The 14,595-nt window shown below is 37.7% G+C and overlaps 1 long non-coding RNA gene across 4 annotated transcripts in view; it reads right to left on the bottom strand.

The window, feature by feature from the left end:
- LOC148051429 (uncharacterized) overlaps positions 1 to 13,580 on the bottom strand; it is a 153,475-nt gene extending 139,895 nt beyond the window's left edge. For 3 of the 4 annotated variants that reach the window (XR_015700115.1, XR_015700114.1, XR_015700111.1), the window contains exons 1-2: positions 11,569 to 11,608; positions 10,430 to 10,503 (exon numbers count right to left, since the gene is read on the bottom strand). This is a non-coding gene — a long non-coding RNA (uncharacterized LOC148051429). Of the gene's footprint in view, positions 1 to 10,429; positions 10,504 to 11,568; positions 11,609 to 13,319 lie in introns of those variants that run through there. The other variant, XR_015700112.1, reaches the window with a different exon arrangement.
- Between the last annotated feature and the right edge of the window lie 1,015 nt (positions 13,581 to 14,595).

Genomic DNA, 14,595 nt, shown 5'->3' on the forward strand with positions numbered 1-14,595 from the left:
CAAACAGTAGGAATAATTATGATGGACACACTTGGATGAAGCAGGATAAAAGGCAATTTGATAAGGAGCTATTCCATTCTTGCTGTAACAATCTTTCTAGTAACTTTTACAGGGGTTGGACTGAAATCTAGACATGAGGAAGAAGCATGTATCACTTTCCATGCTCGAGGAGAGGCTGAGTAAACTGAGATGCTAAAAGTAGAAGATTCATATAGTAAAAATCCTTTGTATTTCTTGGGGAAAGCCAGAAGACAAATCAGTAGCTGAGTTGGAAGCAGAGAAGAATTTGGGTAGTGAGATGGACTGATGATAAAAAACAAGACTATATATGTTCTTTGCTATAAATTTAAAGTAATTTAAAAGTAATTTAATCCTTCACTGATTGTCTCTGTTACCATTAAAGAGACAAATAAACTTCCTGTTGGCTGTAGTGTACACTGTGGATTAAATTAATCAGAATACAGTAATCTCTCTCTACATAATAAAAAAGCATATTTGGCCTTGAAACAGCCTGATCTATGACTGCCATAGGCAAAAGTGCCTCTTGGCACTGATTTGAAGATTTATTGGGGGTTTTTTTAATATGTCAGTCAGGATAAGTTGTGTAAAGAATGATTGCTCTGTCTACTTTGGTCACATTTAAATGCCAGATTGGGGCTCTCAAATGAGACTGGATTTATCAATGCGGCAGAAGGATACAGAGGAAATTAAAAGGCTGCAAAATAAATTATTTGGGAAGTTAATTATAAATAATATAATCTCTATATGCAAATATTAAATGTGTTTAATTAAATCACTGCAGATTTTAAAAGTTCTTTCTGGCTTCTTTGACATGTCATCCCATCAGACTGTTTCTTGGGGATATAATTATTTAGTTACATGATTAAACGAATGCTGTTATACATATTAGCCGTTCTAAGCTTTAAGCATATGAAAGTGTTTTGTCAGTATTCTAACTGGGGACTGATCTAATTGTGAAAGGTTATATTGGGGAAGAGGAAAAGAGTCATTAGCTAAAAAAGCAGTATCATACAGTAATTCTCACTTGCATTCTGAAGGTCATTTGTAAGTTGCACACACAATACTACTGAGTTACTCAGACCCATTTAGAAGTTTCTCTTTCACTGCTTAGAAGCCTCAAAATGATAGCTCGAACTCAGTCATCATTCAGAGAGGAAGAACGCAGAGTAATTTTTACTTATTAATTTTACAAATGAGCAGGGATGAATAATCCACTGTCATCACTTGACAGAAGTAATGACAAGTAATGATTTTAGCAATGTGTTTTAGACACTGGCCGTTAGTGTCACTTCTTATCATCCTAAATCAGCCCACATTTTGCAATAGATTAGGTGAAATAATATATAAATCCCTAAACAATTTATAAGTTTCCATGCCTCTTCTTTCCAATGGACAAACAGCATCAACTCAGCAAGCTATGGCATCCACAGACTATTCACCACCACAAGGAGAGCTGCTAATGTAGTGCTGCACAGCTGAAAAGGCAAGACCTCACGTAACCCTGCAAGCTCCCTGCTTTGCTCCTCGGGGGCGGCTGATGACTTTTGTGACATACCAGACAACCACCGTCAGGAGAGACCTATTTATGACTTCTGTATTCACAGCATGAGCCTAAACCTCAATGCAGTCTTAACTTTCAGCGTCGTATTTTGATAGCCCAAAACTGACACATAATAATGTGTTTCTCTTCAATGGCCTGTCATTGTTAATGCACCTGGTTCACTATTTTAATTCCTTGGGCTCCTGGGTTCACTCAAGCATGGATTTGCAGATTATTCCAGCCAAGGCATCCGCTGGTTAGCACTTACTTTTTGACAATACGCCTAGATGGTTGTACTCAAGACAATACACAGTTAAGCTCTTGTATTTTATTACTCTTTCAAGTCAACTTCACAATGAGAAAAGAAAAAAAGAACCTTTTAATGAACAACTTACTTTCTCCATATCATAACCACTTTATTTTTTCAGAGTATGGCAATCTCTAAGGTAGCTATTTTTCTTGAGATCTTTAGCTTCTCTCATGTAAGCAGTAAGACTGCATCAGCAGTAAGACAGAGTAAGATACATATTAAAAACAACAAAATCCATTAAGTCGGTAATCATAGAGGAAGTATCTCTACATACTCAAAATTATCCTGCTATAGATGCTAGTACAAAATGGTTTCCAAGGTAAACTTCTTTTCTTCAATGCCTCCAACAACTTTCCAGCGCAATCATCATCAAGCAGACAGTTTCCATGAGGGTTCCAGTACTGAAGATTTCTTTCCCTAAGTGCCAATAAAACCCTTCAGCTATCTTTAAGAGAGCTGACTGATAAATAGACTGAAAACTTATTTTTTGAAATAGGTAATTAAACTTTCATCCTTCAAACACCTTTAAATGCATGAATTTTGTATGTACTTTCAAAACAGGACTTTTCATAAGGGGTATTTTACTAGGAGAGTACACTTTGCTACATTTAAAAAAAAAAATGCTTGCATTTTCATATCAGAGAGATCACTTCTAAGTATGTTCCTTGGTGAGGAGAAAAGATCTCTGCTTCTCAGCTAATCCTGTATTTACACTATCTTAAAAATGATCTCAAGGAAGCTATATCTCATGTAAATTAAAATCCAGACCAAGCATAAGGGCTGTAAAACCAACACAGCAAAATTCTGCTTTCTGCTAGTTAATGTCCTTGCAAAAGGCCTTCTAGTGAACCACATACATAGTAAGACCATGTCTCGATTACAATCAGAAATGTAACTGCAGCAGCAGAGGCAGGCCCACAAAAGCCAGCAGGGTCACAGCAGGGCTGACAGCACCCCAGCTGCAGAGTGGGTTCCTCACTGCCTCTTACTCCATGGAGCATCACACAGTGAAGAGCTGGCCATTGCTGAGAGACACTCTAGACCAGCTCTCTGAGGTGATCACATTTCATTAAGAGACCTTTCCTTTATGACAACAGGAACACCATCATGATGAAAATGAAATTTACTGCCTTGTCATTTAGCCTGTGATTAAAGATGACTAATTAGCATTGATGTACAGATTTTTCAGTAAACAAATACATCTAATGATAAGAGTATGCAAGTTTTTTCTTTTTTTTCATATCACTAAAAAGCGCAGCTTCCTTCTGAAATAGAAACATCAGCCACAGGGAAATTATTTTTGTTATTTTAGTGTCCCCTATCTCCAAGTAAATGTGTGAAATTAGGAACAATACATTATGCAAGGGTTGCTGCTGAGAAAAATCATACCATGACTGCAATCAGAGTAAGTTACGTTACGAGCTCTCCTTGCTTACATTGCAAGCTCTCCTTGCCTGCTAGAACTTAAGAATCTCTGTTTTCATTTATCTTTGCATAAAAGCACCTACATTCTCAGGCAGACGTAGCCAAACAGTATGCAAAGAGAACATCACAATTCAGACAGCTCCTTTAGTGTGTCTCACTCCCAGCTACAACACCCATGCTTTTTGATTTATTTATTCAGTATTTATTATTTTACTCCAGTTGTACAACAGTTACAACGGTTGTAATTTTCCTCTATGATCAGTGCTTTCTGATACATATTCCATATTTCCAGCTTGTCCATATCTGAAAGAGATGAGGGTAATGGATGAGGTAGAGATAGAAAAGCTCTTATGCAAAAGTGAAAATGTAAGGCTTTCTAGAAAATTGTAAAGCAAGAGGGTTTCATGGCTCTAGCACTGGATCACGTATTTTTGCATTTCTTGTCCACGGTAGAGAGTTACCTAGTAATCTAGTCTTCTAGTATCATTTTCTACTAGATCAGAAAGGGGGAAACTTCACTTTTCTCCTAATATACCCCCCTGGCCCTGATTCCTTGTATTCCTTTCCAGTGTGCAACCCTCCTGCTCATCATGTCCCCCTTTTTCTAAAGACTGCCTCCATTCCAAATGTCCATATACTGCTTTAGGTACCAATTATTTTTCCACTCACATTGTTTCATGCCCGTGATTTACTCAACCCTAAAATTGCCATTGCAAAGCACAAAACTACAGAATTTATGTCAATAGATGGAGGTCATTAGAAACCATCATTTGTGCTCTGTGCATGCACAGGACCTAAGAAGGAAAGAATACGAGCCTTAAAAATGCAATAGCAAACAGCCAGCTAAACAAAACATAGCATCACCGCTTTAGGATTCACGCAATCACTGGTATTTCTCTTTGAACCTGAGCTGAGAAGATCTTGTTTCCTTTTTCAACATTTAAACAGCAAAGGGACTTTCTGACTACACAGGACATCATGTAATGTTTATTTAGCATTACTAATTAATCTATGCTCCCTGCAAGAAAGGATTCAGGAGAAGAGTTTGCTCTCACTAACCAGTTGAATGAATTGACAGGAGAGAGCACTCCAGATCCTCAGTGCTGATCATTTTTATAAGTGAGAAAAAGATGACCATAACAGTGATGGTGATTTTTGTCCTCACTTGAAAATAAGTGAGATCATCAACACATAACCAGTTTATAACTAGCCTTGCACTATTAGCAGATCCCATCCCAAAAATGAAACACAAGTAAAAGGCTTTTTCTCCCATCTGCAGCCCCCTGAGCTGTCCACTCTTCCTCTAATGAACTTCTTTCTTAGCAGTATTGTGCACCACACATTACAGGCTGCAATTTGCATCACAATCATCTTTTTAAAAAAACATATTTCCCCCTCTTCAAGATACACAAAGATGTAACAAATGGTGTTTATGAAGAATAGATGGAACTGGAAGAAACTCTTTTTCAATTTAGAATTTAATTGTAGAAGGCCAATTATAAAATTTTAATTTCTGCTCTCATCTGTCTTGAATATTTATCTTATCTAGCAGTTATTTTATTCATAATGGAAACCTTTGATGGCTTTTTTGTTATGCTGTTCTGAGTCATGGATAATGCACACTACACTGGATTAAATTTGTATGGAAAATAGGCCATGCTGGCTTATATCTGAAATTAGATGCAGCTAACTTAATTTTGCTGACATCTAAAAGAAAGGAAGCTTTGTTTAAAAAAAAAAAAGAAAAGAAAAGAAAAGGAAAGAAGTAAATTTACTTAAAAATCTCATAAAATATTTCACTTGCTATCGTATCTGTCTAACGTATGAAATCTACAGGAGCTTAAACAGCAATTTACTGGAAATCAGAACAGGACACCTGGGGTACCCACTTTCTGCTGATTAAGACTGCATATATTGAGTATTTAATAATGATGTAAATTTAATGTTATGAGTGTTCAGTGTAGTTCAAAAAACTACTTTTTAAAGCTGGAAAATTCAGGCTCATATTTATCCATAGATACAAACTTCAATGCACTGAAACAACATCAAACATTAAATATTTCAGTCTTCAAAAAAGAAGAAAGAAGGGCATGGGGTAGATAAGCACAGATTCCCAATTACAAGGCTATTCCAGTAAAACAGATTTGCTGCAAGATAATATAGAGGATGTACATACAGCAGGGCAAAGAAGCCCTCTTTTAATTACTGTGGATAAAGCAAAGCAATCGCCACTATTTGCACTTCAAAAGCATGACATTTTCACAAAATTGGAAGGGCTATAGATTGTGTAATACTGAGATTATTATTTGCAGAAAAAAATATATCAAAAGATCCAAGCCTCTGCACTTAATATGATTTCAGTTTAATCATCAGTAATCTCTCATTTTGTGTCGGTTCAAGTTATTTGGTGGACTCCTAACATTGGCATGCTAGGTGCATTTTCTGGAAGGCGTATTTTGACACTTTCATTCTGTTCCCCCATGTTTTTTCCTCTTTTAATATATGCTTTCAGGTTTAACTCCGACAGCACTTACATTCATACCAGTCACAATATACAACTACAAATATGTTAAAAACAAGAATCTGGGGGGAAAAGAACCACACTTCCTTCTTTCTCCCTCTCCTTGGTTTAGGTGGAGAGAGGAATAACGCAGAGAGCCAGCCAAAAACAGGACCTGCAGGATTCACACACCAGGATGCCAGCTTCTGGTCACTTTAGGGTTTTAGTGCTTTTTCGCAGCTCTTTTGCTCCTGAAGTTTCTTTGATCTCAGCCATTGCAATGCCAGAAAAAGTCTTTCACTGCAGCTTGTGATAGAGTGTTGATGAAAGTGGGAGGAGGAAGGAGAAGAAGGAAAAAATTATGTCTGGCATAAGACACTGGCACTGTCTTTCTCTTCCTTCTTGTGACTGAACAAGTCTGAAATTCTGTGATTGAAGCACTAACGGTACAAGCTCAAGAAAGTGGATGCTTCTAACAATTCACAAAATGAAAATAAAACCTCTGCCCAGTGCATGAAGAATTCAATCAGACCTCCTACTGAACAACATCCGTCAATTTTTAGGTCTTAACAAGACAAGGTAGGCCCTTTATGATACTGCCACATGTAACACACCTTCATGCATGTTAAGCAAGAATGACAAAGTGTGTAAATGCATGCATCATATCCAAGCAGGATTAAATGTTTCATGCCACGACATTGCCACTGCAGTTTTCTACAGAAAAACTCAAAGATGTTGAGCGTGCAAGATAGTACAAGCTGCTGACCTTCAAGAAAGAGAATACTGCCTTACTCAGTGTAAAGGCGCAGCTGACATGAAATTGGCCATCCATTCTAGAAACCATCAACAAATAAACTTTAGTGAATGTTAGTCATCATCCATAAAACCCAGAGTACAAAAATAAGTATTAATTAATTCATATTAATTTTTTATTAGAGAGTCATATGTCATACAAGAAAGAGATTGGAAACACAGACTGGGTGACAGTCACAAGGACTCAATAGTGGTTGTGTTCACCAGTGCTATAACCCAGAGCAAGGACAGGTAAAATAGGCTTATGAACTCCTCATACAGTTAGTGTGGAATTTACCTATGATCCTGCTTGGAAAACTGAACACATGAGTTTGTCCACCTTCCTCATTATCTCTCAACATAAGGAGCTACTACTTGCTTCCCCCCCCCAAGATTTCTGTGAAAACTGAACACTAAGCACTGTACTTAAAAGAAAAAAGTTGTCTGAGGAAGTACATGTCACTGGGGAGAAAAAAGTAAGAAAAAACATTTCCCAGCTTGGTACAGGGAGAGTTTCAGAGAAGGCATCCAGAATCTTCATTTTCCATCTGGTAAATCTTTAGTAAAATGGGACCCGTTCCACTCAGTCCAGATGCGTTTGAAGGAGTTCTATCAGTGCTCATTATTTTGCTTCTCTGAATGCACAGGTCAAGAAAGTCTGCTACAATGACAGTTGATGAGGCTATTCACTAACCCAATGGAAGCCTTTCCATTGATTTCTAATGATGATGACGGATTGACTCATTAGCCTGTTTAGCTTTAGACAGTCACCTGCAAAGTGACAGCTGTTACACTGACTGTGTAAATATAAAACACGCCAACAGTTTTGTTTAGACCTGAAATACTATATCACATTGACAGCATTGAATTTGCATGCTGAACAACTGATCAGTATCACTTCGACAGTGCATGTTTACTTATTGTCCTTACCTTGGAATGAAAATTAGAGTGAAAACTGATTGTCTTCATAGACAGAGAAAGCTGCCTATGGACAGGGCTTAACTGACAGGCTTGCTGGAAGGAATGAAGAGGACAGAATTTTCTGCTTTTTTTGTGTGTTAATGGTTCCTTGCTAGTTTGGTGTTCTCTCTGTGGCACAATCTTCTAGCAGGCCTTGTTGTCAGACTATGCTATACACATCTTTCGCATTGCTATAACATGTCCATTGCCCAGGACAGGCTAACAGACCTCTAATTTGCTCCTTTGCACAGCAAAGCAGAACCCAGAGCCGTATGGGTGAAGGACACTTGGGTGGAACCTACTGCAAAGAAGAATCAAATCACAGTCGCCATTGGCACAGCACCTGCACCAGCACTCACTCTGTGCTGAGAGAAGGTGAAAAAAAATTGAAAGGTGTGTCCATTATTGCCCAGAATAGACACTGCCATGCCAGTGGCACTTGGCATAGCTGTCCTTAATGTTGATCTGCACTGAATGATTGAACATGGGGAATAGTTCCTTAGAGTGGCTAACCCTGGAATGAGAGCCCAGCACCCTTCTCCTCACTGGGGTCTGCCACAATGCCACTGGCAGAAGCTAAGGCAGCCAGCGGGCCCATCCTCTGGGCTACCACCACACTCCTGATTGCTGGAACTCATCTCAGAGCAAAATCTGAAATAATTTTTCTTTCTACTTGTGCAGTCAGGGAAAAGAAATCATGGTTGTGCCTGGGTCAGATTTTTTTGACACAAGGCAGCATACACAGTCTGGGTAGGAGGAGTATTTGGCAACTCTTCAACTCACAGTATCTAACGGTAACTGCAGCACACAAAGCAGAAGCTGCCAAGGTACTTCTGGATGAAACAGAAGTATCTGCCAGCAAGGTGCCCCCCACAGTTTGGCACAAACGTATCAAACGCAGCATGCACATGTTTCTAGAAGGGTAACTCCGACAGATATCCTTTCATGGTTGCATATGCTCACGCACTGTGACCAGCTTCTCCCTGAGCCCGAGCGCACACAACCAAGGTGCCACTCTTCCCTCCAACACACCCCTGGAAGCAGCAAGCCCAGGCAGCAGAACCAGCTTTTTTTGGGATGGCAGAGCACCGTCTCACACAAACCCCTGCTGCAACCACCCCATTCACACACCTCATGCTGCCCCCAGCCTACAGCCATAGCATGGACCCCTGAGCTACCTCAACAGCACGAGGCTCTGAATTTGTAATGTATTTAGTATAAAGAGGCATTACATAAATACCACAGTAGTGTGAAACAATTAACATCTCCTTGTAGCTCATGTATTTGCAATATTAAGTATCCTCTGGTATTATCAATGATTTCATAGTACCAGTACACTTACTTGTATTTATATAGACAGAATGAGCAAGAAATATTAATAAATGGTTAAAATAACACAAAAGAGACAAGTAAAGCAGGGCCATATTTTTCACTATGGCACTGGTTGGCTCCCTGTGCAGAGCTTGGAATTTTAGCACGCTTTTTTAAAATTATATATTCTATATGTTTATTAAAAATATATATATTTATAGAGAAGTTAAAGTGTTAAATAGAACTCCAATAATCAAATTAGAAATAACAGTTACCTAATCCAAGAGGGGGATTAATTTTTTTGTGCAGGTTGCCACAGTCATTTTTCCAAACTACTTCCCGATGTCACAAAGACTATCAATAGCCAAGCTGTCACAGGCTGACCTAATTTAGTCCCTTGCCCAAATACAGATTCAGTTATATCTATGTCATTCCTTAAAGATGCAACCTGCTCCTAAAGATCTCCACAGCAGGAGAACAGTCTATTTTAACTCTTCACTTGAAAAAGGGTTTTGCTATCATCTAATCATCCTTGTGAAAGTGCAAATCCACTAGTTGGTATATGCACCATGAATCAGAGAACAAATTATCTACTATTTCTTTGTCACAACCCTGTAAGCACCTGAAGACTTAAAGACCTCCACCTGTTCCCTCTTCTTTTCACTAGAGTACATCCTACCCCAACACATTTAGTCTTTCAAGGCCAGTGATGTCTTCCCAACCTCTGATCATTTTTACTGCTCTCCTCCTCTCTCAGCTCTCCCTAATCAGTCCATTGCTTTCACAGCGCTCAGGCCAAAACAGGATACCACCCCCATGTAGCTAAAACCTCACCTACGTACAGCCCCCTCGGATGTTTGCGTGATACTCTCGGTTCATGCTCACTTGTGGCTCCTGGTAATTCCCAGACCATTCTGAAGATGGCTGCCAATAAATGATCCTGTATTTCTTGTTTTCCATGAAATAGATGCAGATGGAAGATGTAATTTGAAATAAGAGTACTTACTTTGTAATATTGCAGTAGGCAAGTATCTTCTCTCTCACTCACCCAATACACCTATATACACACACACACACACACACACATACACTTTCCAATTTTTCTGTTAGTGTCCCACTGAGCACATTCTTTTCCTTTCAGACACGTCTTATTTTAGAAGAATGTTTAGACTTTGGATTTACAATTGGCAATTCAAATGCAGAATTTTCAGTCTATTTGCTTCACTGACTATTTCAGAGGACAGAATTGTCTCTTAAAAACATCTTGAGGATGTATTTGCTAGGCTTCACATTCATATATAAAAAGCCATATTTTAAAAAGTCATATACCCATACAGTTCAGTAAAATTTAATTCACTTCAGATGAACTTCACGTGTTAGAAGCAAGGTTACTCAAACAAGCCTTATTGGCTTGGACTTTCCTTGTCACACTCTCCCACTGTTTTGAGACCAGGTACAGTAGTATGCAGACAGTTGTATTTCTGAGGGCCTCTATTTTGTGAATCCAGCAGCTATGCAGTGTAAAAATATCCTTTTGTGATTTGATACTAGTCCTAGGAACTGTACTTACATTTATATTCTTTTGTGCATATTTTCTCGTACCGCTGGCACTAACCCAATCTTTGTTCAGATCTGATGGGAATCCTGCAATATAAAAATACTTCTTTCAGGCATAAGAATGTGGCACTGAAAAAGAAAGCTATTTGTGTAGATAATAAACTGACTGGATACAATAAACTTTATGCCATTAAAACTGTAACAATCAAATTTAAAATACCTATTTTCAGTCTAACTTTTTATGCTGAAGCCATCATTTATGCTTATGGATGAATGGTGGTAATATATTGATACCAGAGCAGTAGTTGCAATTCTAAGCATGTATAATAGCAGCCATTATCAAAACGATTAAATGTGGTACAGGTGTGTAAAACTGCAGTATGCACAGCAGTAAGCTTAGGTCCCGATTCTGGTTGCTGGAGCTCCTCAGTTTCTGCCTCCGAAGAGCTGGGGCACTGCCCTCTGCACAGGTCCTTCACTCCAGCCGTGGGACAGGCAAGACCATGGTCAGGTCATGCTTGTCCCTTCCCTTCTCCAGAGTAGCAGTGCCAGAGCAAAGCTGCTGGGCTGAAGCAGCACACAATCTGCGTGTTCCCAGAAAACAGGGATCCCAGCTCCCGGTTGCTGCCTACATCACTGATGAACATCGCATTGGTGGGGAATAGGAGTCTAATGAAAATGAAGAGGCTGTCATTCATGGCTCTCCTCACTCCCCAAAAAAACAAGTTCACTAATTCTGTCCAAAAGATTGACAAGTATGCAGTACCTGCTATTGATATCTTTTATTTGGTATCAGTATTTTGAATCATTTAAATGGTGTTTTCCTTCACTGTATGAATCCCTTAAAGGTAGTTATTACTAACATTTAATCCTGATAAACTTAGGTGATTATGATGCAAAAAATTACTGGACTGAAAGGCTTAATAGGCTGTCAGTGTATTTTAAAAGTAATTTAAAAGCTAAGTCAGAAGATTCTGCATGAGGAAATTATCTCCTCTGAATGTACACACAAAACACTGATCAATTTGGTTTCATGATCACAGTTTTTCCAGTGAGCCTCCACCTTTACTCAGTATACAAATCATCTAACATCACAGTCAGTTCTAAAAGACAAAGTATGAAATGAATTGTTTGGGTTTAAAAAATACTCACTGAATTTTCAGAACATGGCATTTCGGTATGCTTCAGAAACAGGGTCAGAAAAGAAATGTCCTTAGTTTCTCTTTCAACCAGCTTTTCATTATGCAAAACCAGTTTCCACCTAATTAAATTGCTTTTTTAAAGTTCCTAATTTATTAAACTGCTGAGTCCTTGAGCTACAGGAATGTTCCCCACCTCTTTTTTCAGGCACTGCCCTCCTATGTTACTTTTAAGTTATTTATAAATACATCTCTCCTGCAGCCTCTACCAGCAGGGCACCTTCACATGTTGGAATTTAATGAGGCTCAGGCACAAGTCATGAGTCCCTGAAGAAAAGTATTACCTGATCTGCTTCATTTATTTCTACCAATAATCATACCATTACCTACAGCTTCTGTTTTTAATTAGTGGTATCTAATGATTAACACTGGCCAATTTGCATCCAATTATGTCCCCTGAAAAATTAGAAGTGTATGAAAAGGCTGAATGCTATTAATCATTCTGCAATGCGAATTTGCTTAAATATCAAGGATGAATGTGTTATACTTTCCTAAATAAGATTTCATTGAAAACATACACTGTCTGGTTATGAAGCAAAAACATGATGCTTCCCATGACAGTAAGAAATCTGGATGTTAAACACTACAGAATTACCACATACATTCACATATATCCTTTTAATAACAATGAAAAAAATTATGCAACTGGTATCTAATTACACTCTCAATTTACATGCTACAGAAACAATTAAAAACAATAAGCAAGATAACATTTTACCACACATAGACACATCTTAACCTTGTCTGAGACAAAGTTTGGGTTTAGTATGCGGTCTTTAGAATATAATTGCCTCATCTTTTCTTTCCTTCTTAAGTTTAGTGTTAGAAAACATTCTGTTCCAGCTTCAAAGCAAACATTCAGTGCTACTTAGTTGTGGGATTTTTTGGAGCACCATAACATCTTTAAGAAAACTTATTAATCATAGGAAACATTTACATATAAAAAAAAAAAAACACAGAAAACAAACAAACAAAACCAGAAAAAAACCACACCATAACCCAAAACTTATTTATATGGTGTTTTCAGCTTTTCCCCAATTTTCAGAGACCGAACTTGATCAGTCAATATCACAGATGATGGCAACAGGGTGCTTTTAATGAAGAGTTTCTTCTTTGTCATACCCTCATCTCTCCAATAAACTCTGAAAAAGCCTCATATAAATATAGAAATATTAAATACCACTGGTGAGATTTTTTTTTTTCCTCCATGGTGGTGAAATTGTTTTGTCCCTAGGATAACTTAGAGATAATTAAAATAACTTGACAATTATTTTAAAGATTAATACTTTTATAGCAACTTGCAGGTGTAAAACAGAGCAGCAGCCCTCTAAGCTTAACTTACAAAACTAGATTTATTACACTACATTAATTCATTCCTTCATCCCAATTTTTTAAAATTTAAGTATCATTCAACATATTGTGAAGATGTTTAAAATACAGTAAAGTTGACAGAAATCTTTTGGAAGAAGAAATTTTTTGAAAGAAGATAACAATGAAAACAGGGTTGAAGACAAATGAAGATCCTAAATGACATTTGATGTATCTTTTCTGACTTTTAGCATGCAAAAAGCCAAGCCCCTGACTTTGCACCACCATATTTTTGAAAAAAAAAAAAAAAAAAAAAAAAAAAAAAAAGGTAGGCATCCAAATAAAGTATCCATTTCAATGGCACAAAAACTAATAGCTTCTACCTGCATTCCTCACCTTTTTCATATCTCCTCTCTTGTTCTTCCTCTGCTTCAAACAATCTTTCCAGTTCTTAGCCTTACTGTCAGAAGTTTTGTGTTCCTCTTCATAATACCTGGGGCATTACCTTCTTCCCTTTATTGTTGCATTCTTCCATCCCACTTTCTGTTTAGGACACGGGTCAACTTTTAACCTATCCACATTTTGCATTGCACTTTGGGAAGATAGGCAGAATTTAGAGGGGAGGAAAAATGATTCTGCAGATGTTAACTGGCTGGTTGTTTCCTCATGCTTGGAAGTATTGTTAAATTTTATTTTGTAAGAAGTGTCTTTCTTTAAAATGTTCTTTTTAGCTAGGTTCTTGTATTCGTTATGCCAGACATTCCACAAATAATTTGGTTTTGAGATATATGGTGCTTATCATCTCTGCTCCCACTACAGGCAAAATCATCAAAACAGTTCCAAGATGCTATTTTAAGAAGTGTAGCTTGCCAGGACAAATGCTTTGGTGTTGAACATGAGATTCATTTACAGAAGCTGTACTGAAAAACATTGCAACAATACTGCAATTCTGATCCTCTGCAAGGAGCCCAAAAGGTTAGAAATAAGATCTACAGTGCATGAATACACTGCATTCATTTTTTTCCCCTTAGGATCATCAAGTTTCAATTAGGATGGACTCATTATCGTACAGTATTGGGTCACACTTCATGAAACAACCTGCATGACCACCAGCAGACTTCATGAAACAACCTGCATGACCACCAGCAGACTTCATGAAACAACCTGCATGACCACCAGCAGACTTGCAGTTTCAGGCATAACAGACTATCAGGTTTTTTAGTATGAAAGTTTTTATGCTATCTCCCTAAAGCTGGATGAATTTCTAGTGTCTTAGATACTGTAATACTAGCATTAAAAAAAAAATCTGCAAAAAAACCCCTCTGTGCATTTAGCTAAAGTTATTTCTTGATGAATGTAACATCTGCATGCTTGTCTAACCCAACCAATTGACTGAAGCTAGTTGAGGCTCTTTTTGAAGTCCAGTGACCTAACCAGAGTTGAATATGTTAACTCATTTAATTTCCCTATTCACCACCATTTAGGAAAATAAGCAAATCAGTCTACCAAAAATTCATTTTATAAGCAAAGGTAGATGGTATTGCAGTATAATGGCAAAATCTGTGGCAAACTAATGAAGTTTAAAGATTGCAAACAAAATACATACTACCAGGAAATAAATGCCACCAACCTCATAGAAAAAAAAAAAAAAAAAAAAAAAACAAAACACTCC

The sequence above is a fragment of the Nipponia nippon genome, unplaced genomic scaffold, assembly GCF_047370975.1.
Source record: "Nipponia nippon isolate SJK-2023a ecotype South Korea unplaced genomic scaffold, ASM4737097v1 scaffold_6, whole genome shotgun sequence".
NCBI lineage: Eukaryota > Metazoa > Chordata > Aves > Pelecaniformes > Threskiornithidae > Nipponia > Nipponia nippon.